The following is a 21,303-nucleotide window of genomic DNA, read 5'->3' as shown; positions in this document are numbered from 1 at the left end:
ACAAGTGTTTTCTGAATGACGTGAATTTATAAAGTCATGATACGACAAATGCACCAACTCAACTATTTCATGCATATGCATCTACCATAGCACTGTTTGTTAAGTTGTTAAAGGGACACTAAAGAGAAAAGCGATTTTTCTTATTAGCAAATTTTTCTCGTTCACAGTTCCCAAATCACCACACTTGCCGCAATAAGAAGCGTGGTAAGCAGCAAAACTCGCAAAAAGAAAATGAGGCTTGCGACGCCCTACTGACGTTCCCGCACCAAACGCCGTGACGTCATAGATTTTGACGGCGCCCTCTACGTCCTACATAGTTCCTAATCGGTTAAAAAGAAAGTACATTGCTCTCTGAAGGGGCCATAGACTTAACATAAAAGTTTCAGGAAATTTTGCTGAGCCAGTGTTTCCAAAATACGAAAAATACACTTTGAAGTCAGTGACATCAAGCACGTAGATTTTGACACGAAATTTAAAAATTAAACTGTCGTTTATTTTCTTTTTTATCAATAAACCTATGATAATAATAATTGGGGTTTCACATCCCAAAACAATAAACCTATAATGGTGAAATTAACAATATTAGAGTTCTCAAAGTACAGTTTATCGATTTAAACAGATTCATTGTTTCACTTTAGTGTCCCTTAAATATACAAAATGGCAAGGATAAAAAGCCCAATGTAGTGGAATGGAAACACATCCTTAAAATAGTCTAGACTTACAGTGGTCTCCGAATGCCTTAGTGGTGAACACCTCCGCAAGTGCACAAGGTTGGAGTGCTGCAACTTTTCCAGAGGTCAACCACTGCCATGCACTTGGTGTTGCTAAGACGGAAGCCTAAGTTGGAAAAAATACAGTGAGGTGGGAAAGCAAAGAGGGAAACAATGTACAGTGATGCTCAATATGAGCCGCAACACAGTGGCCACGGTTCAAGGGGCCAAGCATATACTGTAACACTGGCAAACGTGAAATTGGTTTTGGAAATAACAGTAGCCGAAACAGTGTTTATGTCACTGATTGTTTTCTATGTCGGCACCACCATGCAGTGTTGGCGCTGCTTTGACAATCGGCAGCACGTTGCAACTCATATTGGGTGCGCAACTGTACAGCAGCTGTTCTCGAATGGCACTTGTAACAACCATAAACGAATGCTTGGCTGGTGGGGCGTAATATTCCCCAGCAACTCCTCCAGCCAAAGAGAAGCCATAGTAGAGGGCTTCTAGACTAATTCTGACCCCACGCTTTTTTAGCTTCCTCTTAAAACTCAGCACGCAATACTTTCTTGCACTCTACCCTCGTGAACTCACAAGTGTAACTGGGCAACTCAATCTATGGCTTTCTGCTCTTTCTTTCTGAATGACCCGTATTTAACCCCTTGTGGGTTACACCGTACATGTACGGCATCACCCAACGGGCACCAAAGCGTTTACGCCGTACATGTACGTCATTGCCTGTATGTTTAAAACACACACCTTTTTCAATCATTTCTCTTGCTTGGTATGTGCTGTCACACTTCGGGAATACGTGCAATTTTTTCATGCGCCGATGTTTCTCTGTTGTCTTCTTTTTTTTTTTTTTTCCACAGCGGCGCGCCGGCTTTCGCTTGTGCATCTGAGCGCGCCGCATGCGCATTGCAGCTGGTTTCGCACGCCTTTTTCAATCATTTCTTTTGCTTGGCATGTGCTGCCAGCCACACTTCGGGAATACATAAAATTTTTTCATGCACCAATGTCTCTCCGTTTTTTTTTTCTTTCCAAAGTGGCGCGCCAGCTTTCCTTGCGCATCTGAGCATGCGCACGTGGTACAGCCGCTTTCGGTATCGTCCTTCGGGTGGTTGTCGCTTCTCGCACCTGCAAAACTGATGGCTGTCTGGTTTATTCTCTCAAAGGGTGATCACTTGTTACTCTCTCGTTTATTGCTCCCCGAGGTGCAATTATATCTGTTTCCATGCGGCACTAAATTACACAAACGATGCCGTCGTGGTTGCATTTCCCGTTTTGGGGACTTGGAAAAACTACCTCCTAGGCTTGTGCGAATAGTAAATTTTAGGTTCCAAGCGAATAGTGATTTGGTAGAGTAATTTAAAATCGAATTCGAATAGTATATATCACATATTATAAAGAAAGAAAGCATATTTGTCATGACCCAACTAACCTGCACAATATTTTTTTTAAATTGAAACAAGGCACGTGCAACTGTCCTTCCTTCTGGTTCAAAGGGAAGTGGAAGCAACTTTTAATAGTAGTAGGATTTGGCTTTCAGTAGAATGCTAGTAAAACCTGTAAAATATGTTACGTTTAAAATTTGCTATACTTGAAGCATGTAAGCCAGTATAACGAGCTTGTAAACTTAAAAAATGATGAATCGATGTGAGGGTAATATGTTCATTTAACCTTGAAGTGAGGCTTCGCGGCAGTGAGGGTTCTCCCTGGCAAGGGTATTCACGGTAGAGCATCCCTCCACTGCAGTGAAACCACCTTTACGGGGGTTATATGCGAACTAATGTACTTTTCTGTTCATTTCGAATACTTCGAAATTTCAATAACTTAAAATTAGAGCTGTGCGAATAGCAAAATTTTGGGTGCGAAGCGAATTCGAATATTGAAGGTGTGAGTGCGAATCGAATCGAATATTTTTTAATACTTCGAAGCGAAGCAAACTGCAATTCGGCCTAGTCGGAATATATTCATCCTTCACTTACTCGCGCAAACACACAGGGACTAGAAGAGACTTACGAGGACAGGCGCGATCTAACAAAATCTAACAACAAGAGTTGTTAGATCGCACCTGTTCTTGTAAGTCTCTTCTAGTCCCTGTGTGTTTTGCGCGAGTAAGTAAAGGATGACTTCGAAGCGAAATTGCAGAAAAAAAAGTTAGAGAGGATCCTAAGCATATTCTTATGAGATAGCAACATGAAATGTTTCTTTCCGCTAGGTTGATGAAGCACTGGCAGGGTGGTGTTTCATAGTTGTCTTATCAAGAATGAGGCAATGTAGAGGCTGAATTGTATTTATGTACATGATTTAGTGCAGCCAAAGTGTTGCCGGCAACACTTTACATGTGACAGGCAAAGATGCCATTTCCTCAGCCTCTCCTCTTCTTTCAACTTCTGTGGAAGCCCAACTGATGTGGTGGACAAGGGCGTGCTCCCTTCAAGTCTGGAGTTCCAAATCTGCCTTGTAGAGTCGATATATAAGAACATCTGAAATTTTGGATGCTAAAAAGCTTCAGCTTCCGATTTTTCGGACTTCCTGCCCAAATTTCAGGTTCAAAACAGCATTAACTGAGCCCCCACCTCTGCCACATCTTTCATCTCCATGTTGGAAGCAGCGTTTCCTCGAGTTAGTACATTTGCGACCGTAGCAGAGCTTGAAAGGCAGCTTTGTCACAATACCGGGTGCGATGAGGTGAAGCATATTAAAAATCTAGGGACCACTTCCAATCGGATGTTGACTGTGTCTTGGCAAAGTTCGACCATAACGGAGCTTGAAAGGCAGCTTTGCCGCAATACGAGAGTGTAATAGGTGAAGCAGATTGAAAATCTGAAGAATTCTTTCAATCGAACATTGACTGTATTTGTTTTTGGGAAGTTCGAATAGTTCGGTAGTAAAATTCCAGTGCTAATCGAATCGAATAGCAAACACTATTAAAAAAAATATTCGAAATTCGAATATTCGCACACCCCTACTTAAATTTGAATCGAAGCAAACTCGAATACTGTAATATTCGTTCAAATATTCGAAGTGCTCGAATATTCGCACAAGCCTACTAACTCCGTCTCATCGGCGATAAGACGAAGGATTATTATAGCTTTTTCACTCGTTTTGCTTCCGGATGGGCGCACAACCATACAGTTTTTCTTCCGTGCACTTACTCACGCAGTTTCGCTCACACTATGGAAGCGCACGCGCAGTTGCTCTGCTGCCAGTGAGTCAAGCAGCAATTCTTCCGATGTGGACTATTCCCCAAGTGCCGAATCAGAATCTGATTTATTGGATGTCGGTTCATCAGACGACGATTTACTTAATAGTTCAGAATCGGATGATGACGAAGGAGCGACTCTCGACTATCACAAGCTGAAAAATTTTTAGTGTTAGAGCAGGAACATTTTTTTACCAGAAAAGTACTCTGCTGTGCCTATTTTTGTATGACTGTGAGCTATGTTTAAAAGAATGCATAATTTTTTTATTTATAAAACTGTATACCGTATAAAACGTGTAAGGGCCACACTTTTTTTTAAAGAAATGAGGGCCAATTTTCAGGGTGCGGCCCATACACGCGACTTTTTTTTTTTTAAGTAAAACGCACCAGTTAGCGAACGAAGAGCGTTTATTGCAGTATACGACATTTCTTGCGACATACGTGCTCAATCGTCGTCACTCTCGGCGAGTCCTCAGACTTGGAGTCCGAGATGAGATGGTGTTCTGTGAAGCGCCGTCACCCACCCCACAAGCAGTCATCTTCCGTGCCATCCAAGCTGTTAGATATCCCGGCGACTTTAAAACTTCGGGACACAATGTCCGTCGACAGCGAACTCCACGCAGATAGGATCCACCCAAGTACAGTTCGCCAAGGCTAGTCCCTTCACACGCAGCATGTCCGTTGTGAGTGCAAGACCATCATTCCGCACTTCAGTCACATAGCGGAGCAAGTCTTCTTCCAAATCGGGAAACTTGCACTGCTCTCCTCGGAAAGCGCGATAGTGCTGTTTTGTGTTTCGCAAGGCTTCTTTTTGAGGCACACCAACGTCGAACACACTTCTCGTCAACGTCGAATTTTCTGCCGGCGGCACGTTTTCCATGCTCGAGAGCATACTCGATCACCTTCAACTTATAGCCAGCAGTGTAGCTATTCGGGTACTTGCCATCTTGCCAAAAACGGGAACGCCGTGTAGAAAACAAGCTAGCACGAAGGTCATCGAACAGTGCAGAAAACTACAGCAAATGGCTGGCAGAACTACAGTGAACTCTAGCTGAACGCTGAACTGCACAAAACCGAACAACGCGAACGCCATGCCAAAGTTTGTTGATGCTAATGCCGATATGGATAGCGCCGATAGCGCGTTTGTATAGAGATGCGAGAAGCTAAAGATAAAATCCTGCTTTAACCTTTCATTGGCGGGTCTATGAATACTAATAAAAAAGTAAAATTTTTAGCTCACTTCACAAACATCTTAACACGAATAAAATCCAATATATATATATATATATATATATATATATCTATATATATATATATATATATATATATATATATATATATATATATATAGATATATATATATTATAGATATATATATACTCTGGTGACGATGATGATGGTTGCGTTTCCTTGCGCCATCTATTGACTATGCCTAGAAGCTTACGCGCGCGCGGCATTTTGAATGCGTATTGGTTGAGGAAAAGTGTGGGTGCGGCCCTTACGCGGATCTTTTTTTTTTTTTTTTAGAATATGCACTTCAAAAAAAATGGGTGCGGCCCTTACACAGGTGCAGCCCTTACACGCGTTTATACGGTATGTTTTTTTTGCTTGATGTTACTCACAAATAGACCATGTGTATGTAACAACAAAAATGTTTTTTATCACTTTAGGGTCACGCAAAAATTTTTCAGACAATTTGTTTCTTAATAGAACAATTCTGAAGAATTTAATTCAGCAATAAAAAATACATATCTTAGGAGTGCATTTTGCAAAAGAATTCAACCCTCAGGTTAATTCTAAACATTAACCAGGGACTTAAACCTCAATGTTTTGTCACCAGAAGAAAAAGAATATGCCAGACCTAGCAGGCGATTTCTTTTTTATAGTACCAAAATTCAGGCCATCTCATTCCTCGACAAGTAATATAATTGGCGGTACTATGTTTGTAAGTTTCTTCTCATTTCTGACAATGTCGCAAAGATAAACTGACAGTTTATCTGGCATCTACAATCCAAGGTTACAAAAAAGACAGTGCTCACAACTGCAACACAGCATCAGCTACTTATTGAGGTAGCTATAAGTTTGCTAAAAAAAACAAAAGGGGATACCGTATTTATTCGAAAATAGGTCGGGCACGAATATAGGTCGACCCTACTTATAGCATTCTACGAGAGATAAAAAAAATTATTCGAAAATAGGTCGACCCATGTTTTTTTTTTAGAAACAGGAAAATTGAAACATAGCACACCTTTATTTGCAATTAACTTAGCGCCCTAGTCGCTGCCGGGAGTGTCATGTTCGTCAGATGTGCAAGGAAGGGTTGTCGGATTCTTCGCAGAGCATCCTCGGCATACCAAATGACGTCGACTTCGCTGCCATCGATTGCGTGGGAAATGCAGCACTTTTTAAAGCCAGTCACGATAATTTCCGCTGGCAAGTCTTTCCCGCGCGTGCCTTCACCCACGTCGCAACGTCATTGAGGGAAGCCCTTCTCGCGGCGTCCCGGTCGGTGTCATTGCAGCATCCTCCTTCAAGCCACTCTTTGTAACTCTTCGCCACCCGGTCCTTAATGTAGCCGGGACGTCATACTAGCGGTATGACGACCAGGTCTGTTGGCCTTCTGCAGGGCCTCCTTGACGCCCGGAGCCTCAGTTCTTTTTCAAGAGCGTCATGCCTGCCAGTTGCTGGGCCGCGAAAAGCACGACGCCATCCATTGCACGCGAACAGTCGGTCCCGCTGCTTCCGCCAACCCCTAATCAACTTTTACGTCGAACTCACGCTGAGCGGCACAACTGCTGGAATTCTCGGCAAAAAGTATCACTTGACGCTTGAAGTCAGCTGTGTAGCTCTACCGACGTGACACCGTCGCAACCGCGCATTTGCAAATGCGAACGTGCGAACCGTCACGTCAGATCAAACAACAAACAAGAGTGAGGCCTTAGGCCAGTGCCAGTGCGCTGCGCGTCGGCAGGCAGCACGGCTAGGGGGCTAGGGACTTCACGGCCTACCTAGGGAAATCACGGGTTCCAGCGCAAACATGGCGGAGCGGCTTGCATTTCGCGGGGGCTTTGAAAAGGCGGTGTGCAGCTACTGCACAAATAACTTTTTTTTCTTAGTTACTTAGTCGGAAAAAACGAACGTGCACGGTTTTTATACAGATTTTATGGTATATAATGTGCGTATGTAGCAGGAACTGCTTGAAGAACAGCAGGCGCGGCAGTTGAACGGCATAGGTGCGGTGCTTTTGGTCGCTTTGATCGCGAATATAGGTCGAGATTCTTTGGTCACGAATATAGGTCGATAGCTGATTATGGGCAACATTTTTGGGAAAAAAAGGTCGACCTATATTCGAATAAATACGGTATGTTTTGTATAACGACTTAGAAACCAAATCAGCACTGCAGCATCCACGTCTTGAAAGTTCCGAAGTCGGAGCCGTTTTCTTGACGGTGCGAGTTGGGACCCTCGGTGCAGCTCGAGGATCTTTTGTCGGTCCTTCAGGATGGTTGCAACAGTTGATGGTGCAACCCCCATCTTGTTCGCAATGTGGATTGTTTTTTACCGGCGTCCACTTCAGAAATAATGTCCACTTTTTCTTCAAAGAAAACTGCCTCCATTTCTTTTTTGCGCTGCTTCCGGAGCTCATCGCGAACGCAGAAACGAATCACTCTAACCTTTAAACGAGAAAGAGCCGTCCGACAATCGTGCAACGTTGCTGGTCGATGTAACTAGGCGGTGAGGTTAGGCTCAACCTGGCTCAACGAGCATGCAAAACAAGGTACAGGCGATGGCGATAGGGCTAGCCAGGCTAGCGCGTTTAGCATAGGGCAACGCTTGGAGAAATGAGCAGGAGTTCTGATGATGATGATAGTGTCACATATGGAAGTGGGCATTTAGACCGCCGCACGTAATTTTTTACGCTAGAAATTCGTTATTTTGAAGTGCTTTCAAGGTACCAGGGTGATAAAATTTGATACGTTATTCTGAAACATTCGTTGTTCTGAAATTCGTAGTAGTGAAATATTTTTACATTGAACCAATGGACATTTGGAAGGGGATTTTCGAAATATTCGTTAATCTGAGGTTTGCAATAACGGGATTTCACTTACCGTATTTGCACGTAAATAACGCGACCGCGAATATAACGCGAGGGGGGTACTATCGGCCTGGACGAAAAAAAAAAAAGTTTATTACGATTATAACGCGAAGTGATGCAACTGTAAACAGCAGTCAAAAAGTGGTCGCGCGCAGGGCTTTATTTACATTTACATCCGTCGGAAATGCTAGAACCACTAGCTCGCCTGATTACTCTTCCTCGCTGCTCGAGTCTTTGTCGCTGTCGGCAAAAACCGCGTCGTCGTCCGTGCCGTCCAGGCTGTTCGAGAGGCAGCACTTCAGGAATGCCCGTGACACTATTGCCGACGGCAGGGCTTCCCAAGCATTATGAATCCATCGAGCGACCTCGCTCACTGACGCTCGCTTCATGCGACCCGATGGAGTCAGTTGGCGATTGCTAGCCTCCAGTAACTGCTCGTATTCCCGTCGTACGAGATCCTTGAAGGGCTTGTTTATGCAGACATCCAGTGGCTGGAGCTGCGAAGTCATTCCTCCGGGAATGACAACAAGGTCGGTGTTAGACTTGCGGAGCGCTTCTTTGACCTCATCGGTCAAGTGGCCTCTAAATGCGTCTAGCGCAAGCATAGCTGGAGTGTTGAGGAGCGCACCCGGACGTCTTCCCCACACAACACGGATCCACTCTTTCATCATGGTACTGTCCATCCAGCCCTTCTCGTTGCACCTGACGTACATCCGGGGCGGGAATGTCTCGTTCTTTGGGAGAGTCTTTCTTTTAAATATGAGAAAAGGCGGCAGCTTGCGGCCGTCCGCCGTGCACGCCAGCATCACCGTCACCCGAGTCTTCTCGTTGCCCGTTGTGCGGACGCGTACCTCCTTGGTGCCGAGTTCGTCGATCACGTAGCCAGCCGGAATGTCCAAAAAGATTGGCGTCTCATCCGCGTTTCCGATCTGGCCTACGGGGTACTGCTTCTCCCTCCTCATCTTAATTACATACCGCTGAAACTCAATTAGCTTTTCTTCGTACTCCGCCGGAAGCTTCTGGCAAATCGAAGTCCTTCGGCGAAGCGAGAATCCCGCACGACGCATGAACTTCTGCACCCACGAGCGACTGGCCTTAAAGGTGTCACGGGGCACGCCGGCCTCACGTGCAAGCTCCCTTGCCTTGATCTGCACGAGTTTGGCATTGACAGGCAGAAAATGGCCGCGACGTTGGCGCACGAATTCTGCTAGGTCCTCTTCAATTTTCGGGAAACGGCCGGTCTTGGGCCCACGGAACGCCTTGCGAGTCGGTGCAGCTTGGAAGATGCGGTCACGGCACTTCCTCCAACCTCGAACGGTTGACTCCGTCACTCCGAGATGCCGCGCCGCACTCGAATTTCCCCTCTCTTCGGCCAGCAGGATCGCCTGTTTTTTAAACGCGGCAGTATATTGAGTCCGCTTGTTCATTATGGCAGGCAATGCGGAAGAAAGTGCGTTCCGAACACAGCGATGAGCGAGCGCGAGGCGTAAGGAGGCGAAGTTATTCCGAAATGATTGTTATCCACGTGTTGCCACTGTGGCTCCCATAGCGCTAGCAGCGCTAACGGCACAATGCGATCGCCGCAGCATACCGTAGTGGCGCGTGCGTCGACTGCGATACGCACGAGGTTTCCGTACTGAGCGGCGGTGTTCCGAGACGCCAGGCAGGCGTCGGCGACACGGTGCCTTCCCGCGCGCGGTCACCGGAGGCGCAAGTAGGAATAAATGTGCTATATGGTGCGACGAACCCGCCAAGTCCCTGGAACGTGCGGCGCACGCTACAGGGACGAAGATTTTTAAAGAAAAAAAAAAAAGCTCGAAAAAATTTCGCGCTATATTAGTGTTATTTTTGTCACGAACCCGAATATAACGCGAGGCGCCTATCTAACTTGCAAATTTTTGGAAAAAAACTCGCGTTATATTCGTGCAAATACGGTATATATTTTAGAACTCCGTTGTAAGAAAGTCTGACTACGTGCTAAGCAACTATTCAAATTTAGGCAAATTATTTCAAATGTGTATATGGATAATTTAGAATGGACGACAAACCCACCATGCACCCTCCTCAAGCAGTAGCAGCAGCCAGTCTTGATGTTCGTTGCCTTGTAGACGGACGTCACATATCCAAAAGTGCTGGACTTGGGCGGCCCGTTCGAGGAACTTGGTTCCAGCGGGCAAATGTTATGATAGTTGTCCACTTCTGCTGGCAGGTCTGCAAGATGCAGAGAGTGCCGTTGTGAAAACAGACCATCGGTTAAGACAGCTGTACAATGCTAGTGGAACCACTTGATCTTTGACATGCACAATTGTGATAAAGAGCGTCACCGATTCGAGAAAACTCCAGCATGACATAGACTGCATTCCATTCGTTTTCCTTTCATTTCAATCCATTCAAATTTGTCCTGTTCTTATCCATCATACTGAGTTGGCTCATCCGGGAGGTAACACACAGGTTTTCTGTAGAGCTGTGCGAATAGCAAAATTTTGGGTGCGAAGCGAATTCGAATATTGAAGTGTGAGTGCGAATCGAATCGAATATTTTTCGAATATTTGTCGAATATTTCTAGAATATATTTCGAATACTTCGAAGCGAAATTGCAGAAAAAAAAGTTAGAGAGGATTTGTCTTATCAAGAATGAGGCAATGTAGAGACTGAATTCTATTTATGTACATGACTTGGTTAAACCAAAGCGCTGCCGACAACACTTTACATGTGGTAGGCAAAGATGCCATTTCCTCAGCTTCTCCTCCTCTTTCAACTTCTGTGGAAGCCCAACTGATGTGGTGGACAAGGGTGTGCTCCCTTCAACTCCGGAATTCCAAATCTGCCTCGTAGACGTCGATATATAAGAACATCTGAAATTTTGGATGCTAAAAAGCTTCGGCTTCCTATTTTTCGGACTTCCTGCGCAAATTTCAGGTCCAAAACAGCATTAATTGAGCCCCCACCTCTGCCACATCTTTCATCTCCATGTTGGAACCAGCGTTTTCTTGAGTTAATACATTTCCGACCGCAACGGAGCTTGAAAGGCATCTTTGCCGCAATACCGGGGTGTGATGAGGTGAAGCATATTGAAAATCTAGGAACCACTTCCAATCGGACGTTGACTATCTCTACAGTAACGGAGTTTGAAAGGCAGCTTTGTCGCAATACCGGGTTGTCATGAGGTGAAGCATATTGAAAATCTAGGAACCACTTCTAATCGGACGTTCTCTCTACAGTAACGGAGCTTGAAAGGCAGCTTTGCCGCAATATCGGGTTGTCATGAGGCGAAGCATACTGAAAATCTAGGGACCACTTCCAATCGGACGTTGACTGTCTCTTGGCCAAGTTCGACAGTAACGGAGCTTGAAAAGCAGCTTTGCCGCAATACGAGAGTGTAATGAGGTGAAGCATATTGAAAATCTGAAGGGGTCACTTTCAATCGGACGTTGACTGTATTTGTTTTGGGGAAGTTCGAATAGTAAAATTCCAGTGCGAATCGAATCGAATAGCAAACACTATTCGAAAAATATTCGAAATTTCGAATATTCGCACACCCCTAGTTTTCTGTCTTTAGACCAGCTCCTCTGAAGCAGGTAGAGCTACAAATTAACGGTACCTAAGGCAGTACTCAGGAATGTTGCTAGCAAAAACTGAACACTACAGCTTGAAAAACTTTAAACTGGCACTTGCATTCACTATGAGAAATGTCTCACTTACACAAAAGCAAGGAATACGAATCGACTAAAGCCAACTCTTTATGGCATGTGCTTGTAGCCTGGCCAATAACTCAAATTACACATCAGAAGCTGTGGTTATGAAGCGAAGCACTAGAAATACATTAGCAAAACTTGCATTACTGGTCTTGAACTGTAAGAGTGTTTAAATTGTTAGGTTTAAAGCGGCCCTGCAATGCTTTTTGAACATGATCAGAAAACACTGCTGATCAATGGTCGCGGCTCCTCCGAACATGCGAGTCAAACATTATAGCACTGCACGCGGCAGGGAATTCACAACTGCATTTCAAAGATGGTTAAAAGTCGGTGGCTCTTCCCTCGGCAAATTATGTCATCGACGGGCCCGACTATGTCAACAGGGGGAAGGTCACCACCATTGACTGATTTGAGCTTTCTTGAGCAGCGTAGTTACTGTGGCCATCAAGGGGTGCCGCCACGTGCAGGGGCCGTGCTCTGTACACACAGTAGATACACTAACTCACTCGTGATAAAACCGAACGTGAGTCGATGCGCCCAAAGAAAAAAAAAAGAGAAAGTGTTCAAGGTCATTACACTGACATAGCTTCTTGCGCCTTTGACATCCTCCTCCTCATCCCCCTCTCCCCCCCTCCACTACCCTCCACCCTCCCCCCCCTAATGTAGATTTCAGTGTGCTCATTGGGACGAAAGGAGAGCAAAAGCACTTAAAGCGTGCAACAAATCCGTGTAAATCCGCTTGCACTGGACGGAACAGAAAAACTTCTGCGGCAATTGATTGGTGAAGCAGTAAACTCCAATAGTAAGTTCATTCGATGATTACTTGGAAAACTGTTGCAGGGCCCCTTTAAAGAGGCCCAACGCTTTTTCAACATAGACAGAAAAGATCGTCAATCTGTAGACAAGCCTCCTGTATACACGAGCCAAATATTACTGCACTGCACGTAACATGGAACTTTGTGTGAAAAACAGTTAAAAATAATTTGCTTTCTCCTCAGCAAATTACGAAGAAAGTAGGAGCAAGCAGGCACAACAGGTATTGGCTGATTTCACGAACAGTGTGCTGACATACGGTATTGCAGGCCACATACTTCCCGTGTAGTATTGTCCCCTAGCCTAATACCCAAGTGCTTTCATGGGAATAAAAGGAGAGAGAAAGTACGCTCGTGTTGAGCGACAGCTCCTCTTATACTTGACAGGTACAAAAAATTCTTGTGGCAGGAGATTTGTGAGGCTACCAAGCCAATGGTTAGGTCATTAATTCAATTATAACTTGGGAAGGCATTGCAGAATCCCTTTATTGCTACAAAGCAACATACAGACTGTGGTAGACGTACTAGTAAATGGCTCCTGGTTAATTTTTACCACCTAAGATTGTTTAAAGTGCACCTAAATGTCAGACCACAAGCAATTCCCATTCCACCTCTACTGGAATTTGATCACCGAAGCAAGGAATCAAACATGTGACCTCAGTGCCAGAAAGCCATCACAGAGGGTAACATTGCTCAAGCGAGAGAAGAGAAAAGCACTAAGAAAGAATAGCGAGGAGAAAATGCCTACGCACCAGTGTTTACTTCTGGGTTTCTTTGAGCAAGGCTTAAACTCTGACGATGCAAGATGTCCTGCAACAAGGCATAAAAAAACGTATAAAATAACGTTGCAGAAGGAAACAGCAATTGCTGGCATGAGGAAATTAACGCTGCTAGAAAGAGCAACTTAAAGGCTTAGAATTAACAAGAACGAGAATAACGAGAGGCTGCATAAAGAAGAGCTTCAGAAGAGCTTCTGCATAAAGAAGATTTTCTAAAACATCATACTCTTTCAAAATATTATTATCAAAGCTCACAGCTAAAATTGTACTGTCTCAACAGGTTTGCATATCGAGAACCATCAGAGAAATTGCAGCTGTTTGTCACTACACTTTTGAGTGTCCACAGGATTAGGGAGAAAACAGGCTGCAGCATACAGATATGAAACCTAAAAGACTAGTATAGTAGTTCATTCACTCGTTTCATGTTTTGTATGGCAAAAACTGCTTTTGTTTGCATAAACAAAGATGAAGATGCAAACAAAGCGTTGTGGGTTGCCATGTTTTGACCGTATCTTTTACCTTCACGTGATTCTGTTGTTCTATAAACACATTTCATGGTTGGTTCTCGTCATTCGTGACAATGCAATTGCCTAAGCTGAATTGGCACATACAACAGTATAACCTCATTACAACAGACCTTCACAGTGAAGAGGATTTTGGTCTGTTAAGGGAGTACGTAAAATCCAGGTACTGTTACAACAGACTTTTATGTAAACACTGAATGGGTCTGTTATAACCGGAGAGAAGTACGAGTCACAAACATGGTCTAATTTTTAACGGGGGACCAAAAAAAAAAAGAAAAAAAATGAGATTTTAGGAAAATCGCATTTTCAGTTTCTGTAGCCGATTTTCTATCTGATTCCAAAACATCTTCACTGAAAACTATGTAGAAGTGCTATACAATTTTCTTTCTTGCATCTGCCGACTTGGCAAAAATTGCGGAAATAGCAAAAAAAAAAAGTGTTTTTTAAAAAATTATAGCTCGACAATGGCGCAACCGGGCGCCACCATTTTGGGCTTGTCGTTAAGAGCATTTCTCAGTGTTCAAGTTCTCCGGTTCAGCTAGCTCCTCCATTCAGTAACAAGCGTACAAAACGCACATGTTTGAAGTTCAATTCAAGGCCTCCAATTGGCTGGTTCTGCCATGATGCTCGCTTCGGGATCATCGTCTGCTGCTTGTGCGTTGCGAGGTCGTGGCTGTCGAAAATTGCGCTACTTAGTGACGCGTTCTCACTCGTTCTGTGTTCACGGGTCAACGATAATTTAGAACGTTTTAGTTTGGCAGCTGCAGCGGAAGCTCAATCATCAGATTACGATAGCGCGGCACACTCGTCGTGAACATCGCAGACATGTGACTAATAGCGTTGACTCGTTGGCCCTGCTGTTAGAGATTCTTCTTTCAGCACTTCGGAGCTTATGACGAAGACCACCGCGGGACAACTCTTTGTACTCACAATCGAGCATGATGTACTTTGAAACATCAGGCGCCGCAGCCACACACATCACAACCGAGCTTTCTACTCGATGTCGTGGCTAGGCCTAACTCCGCTCACGATGCCGATGTACGGGACAAATCCAAACAATGCGGGCAAGAACATCGCGCTATCAAACATGCGAGAGCGAAGAAACCGCAATGTCCTTCATCGCAAGCAATAAATCGCATCGTCCGCTGGCTCCTCAGAACCACGGATGGGCATTTTGCACATCGGCAGCGAACCCCCAGGCCAAGCTCGCCGTGCAGCGACCGCTCAGAGAAGCGGTGGCAGCGGCTAGCAATTTCGCGCGTCAGCGTCTCAAAACGCAACACCAAGCACACTGCGCGCCAATTTTTTGTTCCTACAGCTAGGCATATAGCTGATTATTGACAGACCGGAGATCGGCGGCCTTCGCTCTTAAATCTGTACGTCGATATCCGCGGCGCGCTGTTCCCTCCCCGAAAGTATGCTAAGCGATGTTTGAAGTCCGAAGTTATTGGATTTGGTATGTCCGTGGTAGAAAAGTCCGCTCTAAGGGAGTCCTGATTACCTTGCTGGCCTGACATTTTTGTCAATTATATCCGAATGTCCGTTGTACCAGAATCCGTTGTAAACGAAGCTCAATCAATGGAACAAATACGGAGTTCGGCATAACGCCGCAAAATGGTATGTAATATCCGAATGTCTGTTGTAAACAGATCCGTTGTAACGAGGTTATACTGTACCTTGAAATCTAGCAGCGAGAACATACTGTAACTAGCAGACCTGGCATACCATTCTGAGCTCATCTGGAAGAAAGAAGGAGGGTGCATTGGCTTTGGGCTTCATGAACTCTATGTGTGCTGGGTTGCCAGGATACATCTGGTACTCAGGAAGTAGGACAGCCTGGCCTTCCTCCGTCGTGTTTCCGGCTTCTTCGTGCTGGTAAAAGTAGGTGGTGCCGCCCAAGAATTCCTGCAGCAAGAGCTTGGGCTTAGCGACCCTCATCTGTTTGCTTGGCTTAATACAGTGCAGGTACTTCACAGGTCCAAATGAAGTGTGAGGAAAACGAAGTTACTTTAAATATGAAATGCACTCAATAAAAAAAATTTTACACTTTCCAACACAAAGTTGTACAATCTTTGCATATCAGCAGCCTGTCACAGTTTTACATGCTCATCTACTTGGACTGCATTGCCCAGATATGGAAGGCTCCACATCCAGGCCACCCTATCGGGCTTTTCACACGTGTGGGTTAGCGGCAAATACAATGCCGCAGTAGCTTTTGGGTGTCGCTACGTTACAAACTTAGATTGCGAAGGACCCAGAATCTACTTTCTAGATTTTGCGAACTTCCCAATTTAACAAAATTTGAGCAAGGTGATCACTTCGTTAAATCACATTTCAACTGTAGTACTTTTGCTCCTCTTTCTATTGACAACACATGATTTTCCAAATTATGCATGCATTTCTTTCCACAATTGCAATTGCCCAAATGGGGCTGACAGAGACAAAGGCAATAGAACTAAATGAAATATAAACATGCAACCAACCTGATAAACTGTTGTTGGAGGAAAAGATTCCCGCTGTGCATTCAAGTAGCCTCCGACTGACATTGGTGACTGGCTGCGGCGGCTCACAAGAGGAGAGCCATCAGGAGACAAGCCAGGACTTTCCATTTTACCCAGAGAGAGGCCAGATGGCGTGTCTGTATCAAAGGCCAGAATGTTCACACTTTAATTTTGTCGAACTATGAAGATAATACAGCTTCTAAAACTTCATCGAAAGTGGCAGGAATACACAAGAAGCAACACAAGAAGCTTTCACTGGAGAGCTGCACACTGACAGATGACATTGCTCCAACAGTTTTCTTAAACACATACACACAAAAATAAATGGATGAATGAATAAACAGGGTAAGATACAAAATGTTAAGGAAGGGTAAAAAATTGTGTACTACTGCTTACTGCTGTTATCAGTGGGATGCACAATGGCTAAGCTTTGTGCACGTATAATTATTACTCAAACAGGAGTAAGTTCTTAGGCATAACATACTTTTGTAGCTCTGTGAAATAATGCATGCTTACCAAAATGATAGCCATGAATAAATACATAAAGAAAAAAGCCATCCACAGAAAAACCATTTATATTATAACATCCATGGAGAAAGATTAAGCTCAAATATAAAAGTGCGAAAGAAAAAAATTTTCTTTGTAGAAATCAAAAATGTTTGAAAGAGTGTTTAAGCAAATGCACCCAGGTATGTGCATAATCACGCAGATAAACTGCTGAATTTAGCTTCTTTTTTTTTAATTTTTGTATTGAGAGAAAATGTGCTTAGAGGTCTGTGCATAGTGAAAGAAACCTGCACACAATCACAATGAGGGTACAGAAGGATAACACTGAGCTGCTATATTTGAGTATCTTCATTATGATTGTGCAGTTTCTTTTGCTCCGTTGCATCAACAAACCTAGGTATTCAATATTCCGAGATTTCTGCTGTTACCCTTACAGTTAGCAGAGGTGTGCAATAGTCACACCATGCCTCCCCATTGTAACTTGAAGTTGTAGGGTGTGGCATGTTCAGTTCAAGGCGTAATAAACAAGGCCCGGCCTGTCAAAACAAGTAGGAAAAAAATGCTTGAGACCAACATTTAAAAAAAAAATTTTATAGGTGTTAGCTAAAAGGACATTTAAGGGCAACAATAGGTTAGTCAAACTCTGCAACACAATTTTTTTGGGGACTTTATTAACACTAGTTTGAGAGGAAATTTTAGCACACTAGTAGATAAAAAAAAATTTTCCCTTTATTTCAGTGTCAAAGCTGCCACACAGGTATGTTGATAGAACATCATGGATTTCAAAGTATTTTTTAGTGTTCTGGCAGCTTTTCCTTTTTAACACTCATTCAGATAGGCGGCAACTTGCAGAGCCTATGTGACCAAGTTGGTAGCAAATAACCCTAGTAAATTAAAGTCATAAACAGCCACAAATGGACACTTTTGAATGAAAATCAACCCCAAGCACATGTTGCAGAGACGATTTCATCAATTGACTGCGTGCAAGAAGCTGTATATCTGAAAGCGTGTCACAGACACCATGTTTTGACCAAACATATTGTTATGCATGAGCAAACTTTCCCTTGTTAAGAATCGGAATGTCAGTGTTGAGACTAACTTTAGCACCAAATTTTTTATCCCACACTCTTGCTAAACATCATCCATTTATGTCTGTGCAGAGCATGTGGCACCATCAATCTCTACAATTTAAAAAGAACACGAGACAGAATTCATTTAAAAGACAAACCAGATAAACCAGCACTGCTGGTGGTTACACTACTTACCAGGTGCTAACCGGCTGTATGGGCTGGTGCCAGGGGTCAAGTTTAGACTTCCAGAAAACTGTGAGAATGAGGGTGTGCTGGTGCTGTGTGTTAATTGGCCGGGGCCTAACATGCTGTTCATTGGTACAAACTCAGCAGCACCAGGGTTCGGAGCCTGCCAGAGGGAAAATAGTAGAAATGGTAAGTCCAGAAGACCTCAGCATTGCAACAAAGTTGTGCATAACTTCAATCGATGGTTTGCACTTACGCAAATCACTGTACCAGCCTCATCAGAGCACTCATGGCCCCGATTAACAGCTTCGACTGGCAAGCGGTTGATGTTCCAGCTCAATAATTAAAAAAAAAACACATTGAATTCTGGTGTTTTAAAGTTACAAAACAATGATATGGTTATGAGGCGTGGAGTAATTGGGACTCCAAGTTAATTTCTAACACCTGTAGTACCTTAAAGGGACACTAAAGTGAAACAACAAATCAGTTTAGACTGATAAATTATACTCTTAAAACTCTACTAACATTAATTTCACCATCATACGCCTACTAATAGATGAGAAAATCAAGGTCAAAGTTTCATTTTTAAATTTCATGTCGAAATCTCTGCATGTCAAGCCACGGATTTCAGTGTGTTTTGAAATTTTGGCAACATCTGTTCAACAAGATATCCTGAAGCTTGCTATGTTAAGTCTCTGGCCCCCTCAGAGGACAATGTAATTCATATTTACAGGCAAGGAACTACGTAGGCCATAGTAGACACCGTCAAAATCTGTGACGTCAAGGCGATTAGTGCGAGAACTTCAACGTGGCGTCGCTACCAGCATTTTCTTTTTGTGTGTCTTCTCGCGGCAAGCATGGCGATTTTGGTATCCTGAAAGTCCTTTACTAATACGAGAAAAATCGTCTTTCTCTTTAGTGTCCCTTTAATGTTCACCCCCACCGAAATGTTGGCGCGCAGCTGGGAATCAAACCCACACCCTTGTGCATAGCAGCACAACACTGTAGCTGCTAAGCTACCACAGCGAGCGGTCAAGCTCAGTCATGGTCCCTGCAACAGGCTGAAACTACAATTTGCAGAGTTCGGTACAAAAAGCTAGGAAACCCTATTCTGGGTAACAAAAACCCGAGTCACCTTTCTCGCAGAGTCCAGAGCCAATGATGATAGGGCACTTGTAATTTCATTGGGTGAGATGCTGTTTGAAGATGAAAACATTTTCGATTTGTCCAGTGAGGACGGTGAAATTGTGCGTGCGGATACCTGAAAATCGAAAAGCTTTCAGAAATGACACACAACTTACCCATGTTTATTCAACAACAATAGCAGTTGCTAGACTAAGAAATAACTTCAGCATCGTGTAATTAAGCACTACCATCACTCATGCAATCGTAGTAAAAACATCCAAATTTATTATTACAGGTGAATTCCTGAGGAAAAATAGAAAAAAAAAAAAGGCATGCTAACTCTCATTGCAGGAATACTGCTCTGAAATGTCATGCTGAACGGATCTTGGGTCTCAGTTATCGAGGGAAAAAAAAATGTGGCTTTTGCTCAAGGTCACCACCGCAGTGCCATCAACCTGCCACAGCGAACACGATTTAAAATTCCTTACGAGTACGAGACAAGTTTTTGCTGCATCTTCAAAACAACAGACTCACATTCATGTATGTTTTGAGTTTGGACTCAGCTGGGAGGTTCGATGGTGGTGAAAAAGCTTGGAAAACAGGGTCCAAGGCGGGACTTGTGGTACCTGAAATTTCGCACCGTTTAACACACTCAATCCGGTTCAGGCCACACCGAGACTGATTCTACGTTTTAAGCTTTTAATTTGTGGACACGCAGCGACATTTTCAACGCAGTAGCGAAGGGAGACTCGATCACACCGTCCGAGCGACTCTTTTATTTAATACGAGAGGAGGAAAGGTGCACGCTTCAAGGCCTTCCGTCCACTAACTCTGACAGCGATCGGCCCCATCTAAATACGTCGTTGCAATCAGCAACAGATAATGCGCCTTCGAAAACGTCAGTTTCTCGCGTTACAAGCCGCAACGTTTTCTTCGATTAAATGCGTTTTAATCCCACCACCCCCCCACGCGCCGAGCCCTCAAATCCTGTGCCAATCGCACCATACGCCAAACGACCGCGGCCAGCTGATGTTTCACGTGCTTTTGATTATGTTGTACAAGTTACTGACCACACGTGACAGTCTTTAACGTGTTCAAGACACACGAAAACATAACCCGCTGTAAACAAAGACAACTGAAGCTTACGGCTGGCACAAAAACAAACAATGGTTGTTTAGCCTAGACAGACCGCAAGACTTTCAAAAGCGTATATCTGAACTTACTTGACATTGCGAGCTCGGAACAGGCAGCATAAATGCCTAGAGCCAAATGTGTCGTTACTACGCAATTTTTCGCGAAATTACGACGGTCATGATCCCGAGTGCGGCGACGGTCTGTTGTCGTAACGTGCAGCTGTTCACGACCAGCGGTGGTAGTGGTGCAGTGTGGGGAAGCTTGCGCAACACGGGTTTGACTCGGTCACGCAGTCTGCCAGCCGTCGATACGACGCACACGTACGGCGCCGCACCAACGGATGTTCTCACCTTCGGGTGTCCGCACCATGAGTGACAGTGGTGAATCACGTATTCCTAGGTCAGTGTTCAAGCAAGGAGTGGTAGACGGTCCGTGCAGGAATTGACACTCGGAACCGTAGAAACAAGTTCCCCCGGTAGCGAAGTAGCGACATATTGCGGTTTTCTTCGGTCCTACAAGAGAACCGTTCATGTTCCCTAGAAAGCCACGGCTAGTTTCAGGATTTCATTTCAACTCTCGTTTGGTCCATCAGTGCGTTTTTGCAGCACATCGGCTCGTTGCGGCTACGGAAAGCACAACATACACAAATGCACTAGTGCGCGATGCGCGCGCATCTCGGTACGTCAAGCGACTTCGTGACGTTGTGACCCCGAAACCAGCACCGAAACAGACCGAAACTGCAGAGGTTCCCTGTCCCGCTACGCTGTGACGCCACCGTCGCCCCGCAGCCGCCGCCGCAGCTTGCGGCTGCGGCGATGGCAACTGTATTTGAGAGGCGATATTTCAGGCGCTTACAATGCCTACGTACAAACAGTGCGTTGGTGCAGATTACTCGTTCATAGCGAACCAACTATCCGTGGTTTTCTAACAGGCTGATGATCGGACTCTGGCTA

At 44.4% G+C, this 21,303-nt stretch overlaps 1 pseudogene; it reads right to left on the bottom strand.

Moving 5' to 3' along the window:
• Window positions 1-722: 722 nt before the first annotated feature.
• Window positions 723-21,049, bottom strand: LOC119378323 (PAN2-PAN3 deadenylation complex subunit pan3-like; annotated as a pseudogene).
• Between the last annotated feature and the right edge of the window lie 254 nt (window positions 21,050-21,303).

This window comes from Rhipicephalus sanguineus, unplaced genomic scaffold (assembly GCF_013339695.2).
Source record: "Rhipicephalus sanguineus isolate Rsan-2018 unplaced genomic scaffold, BIME_Rsan_1.4 Seq7812, whole genome shotgun sequence".
In the NCBI taxonomy this organism is placed as follows: Eukaryota; Metazoa; Arthropoda; class Arachnida; order Ixodida; family Ixodidae; genus Rhipicephalus; species Rhipicephalus sanguineus.
The sequence above is the reverse complement of the archived record's forward strand: the minus strand, read 5'-3'. Positions and strand labels throughout refer to the sequence as shown.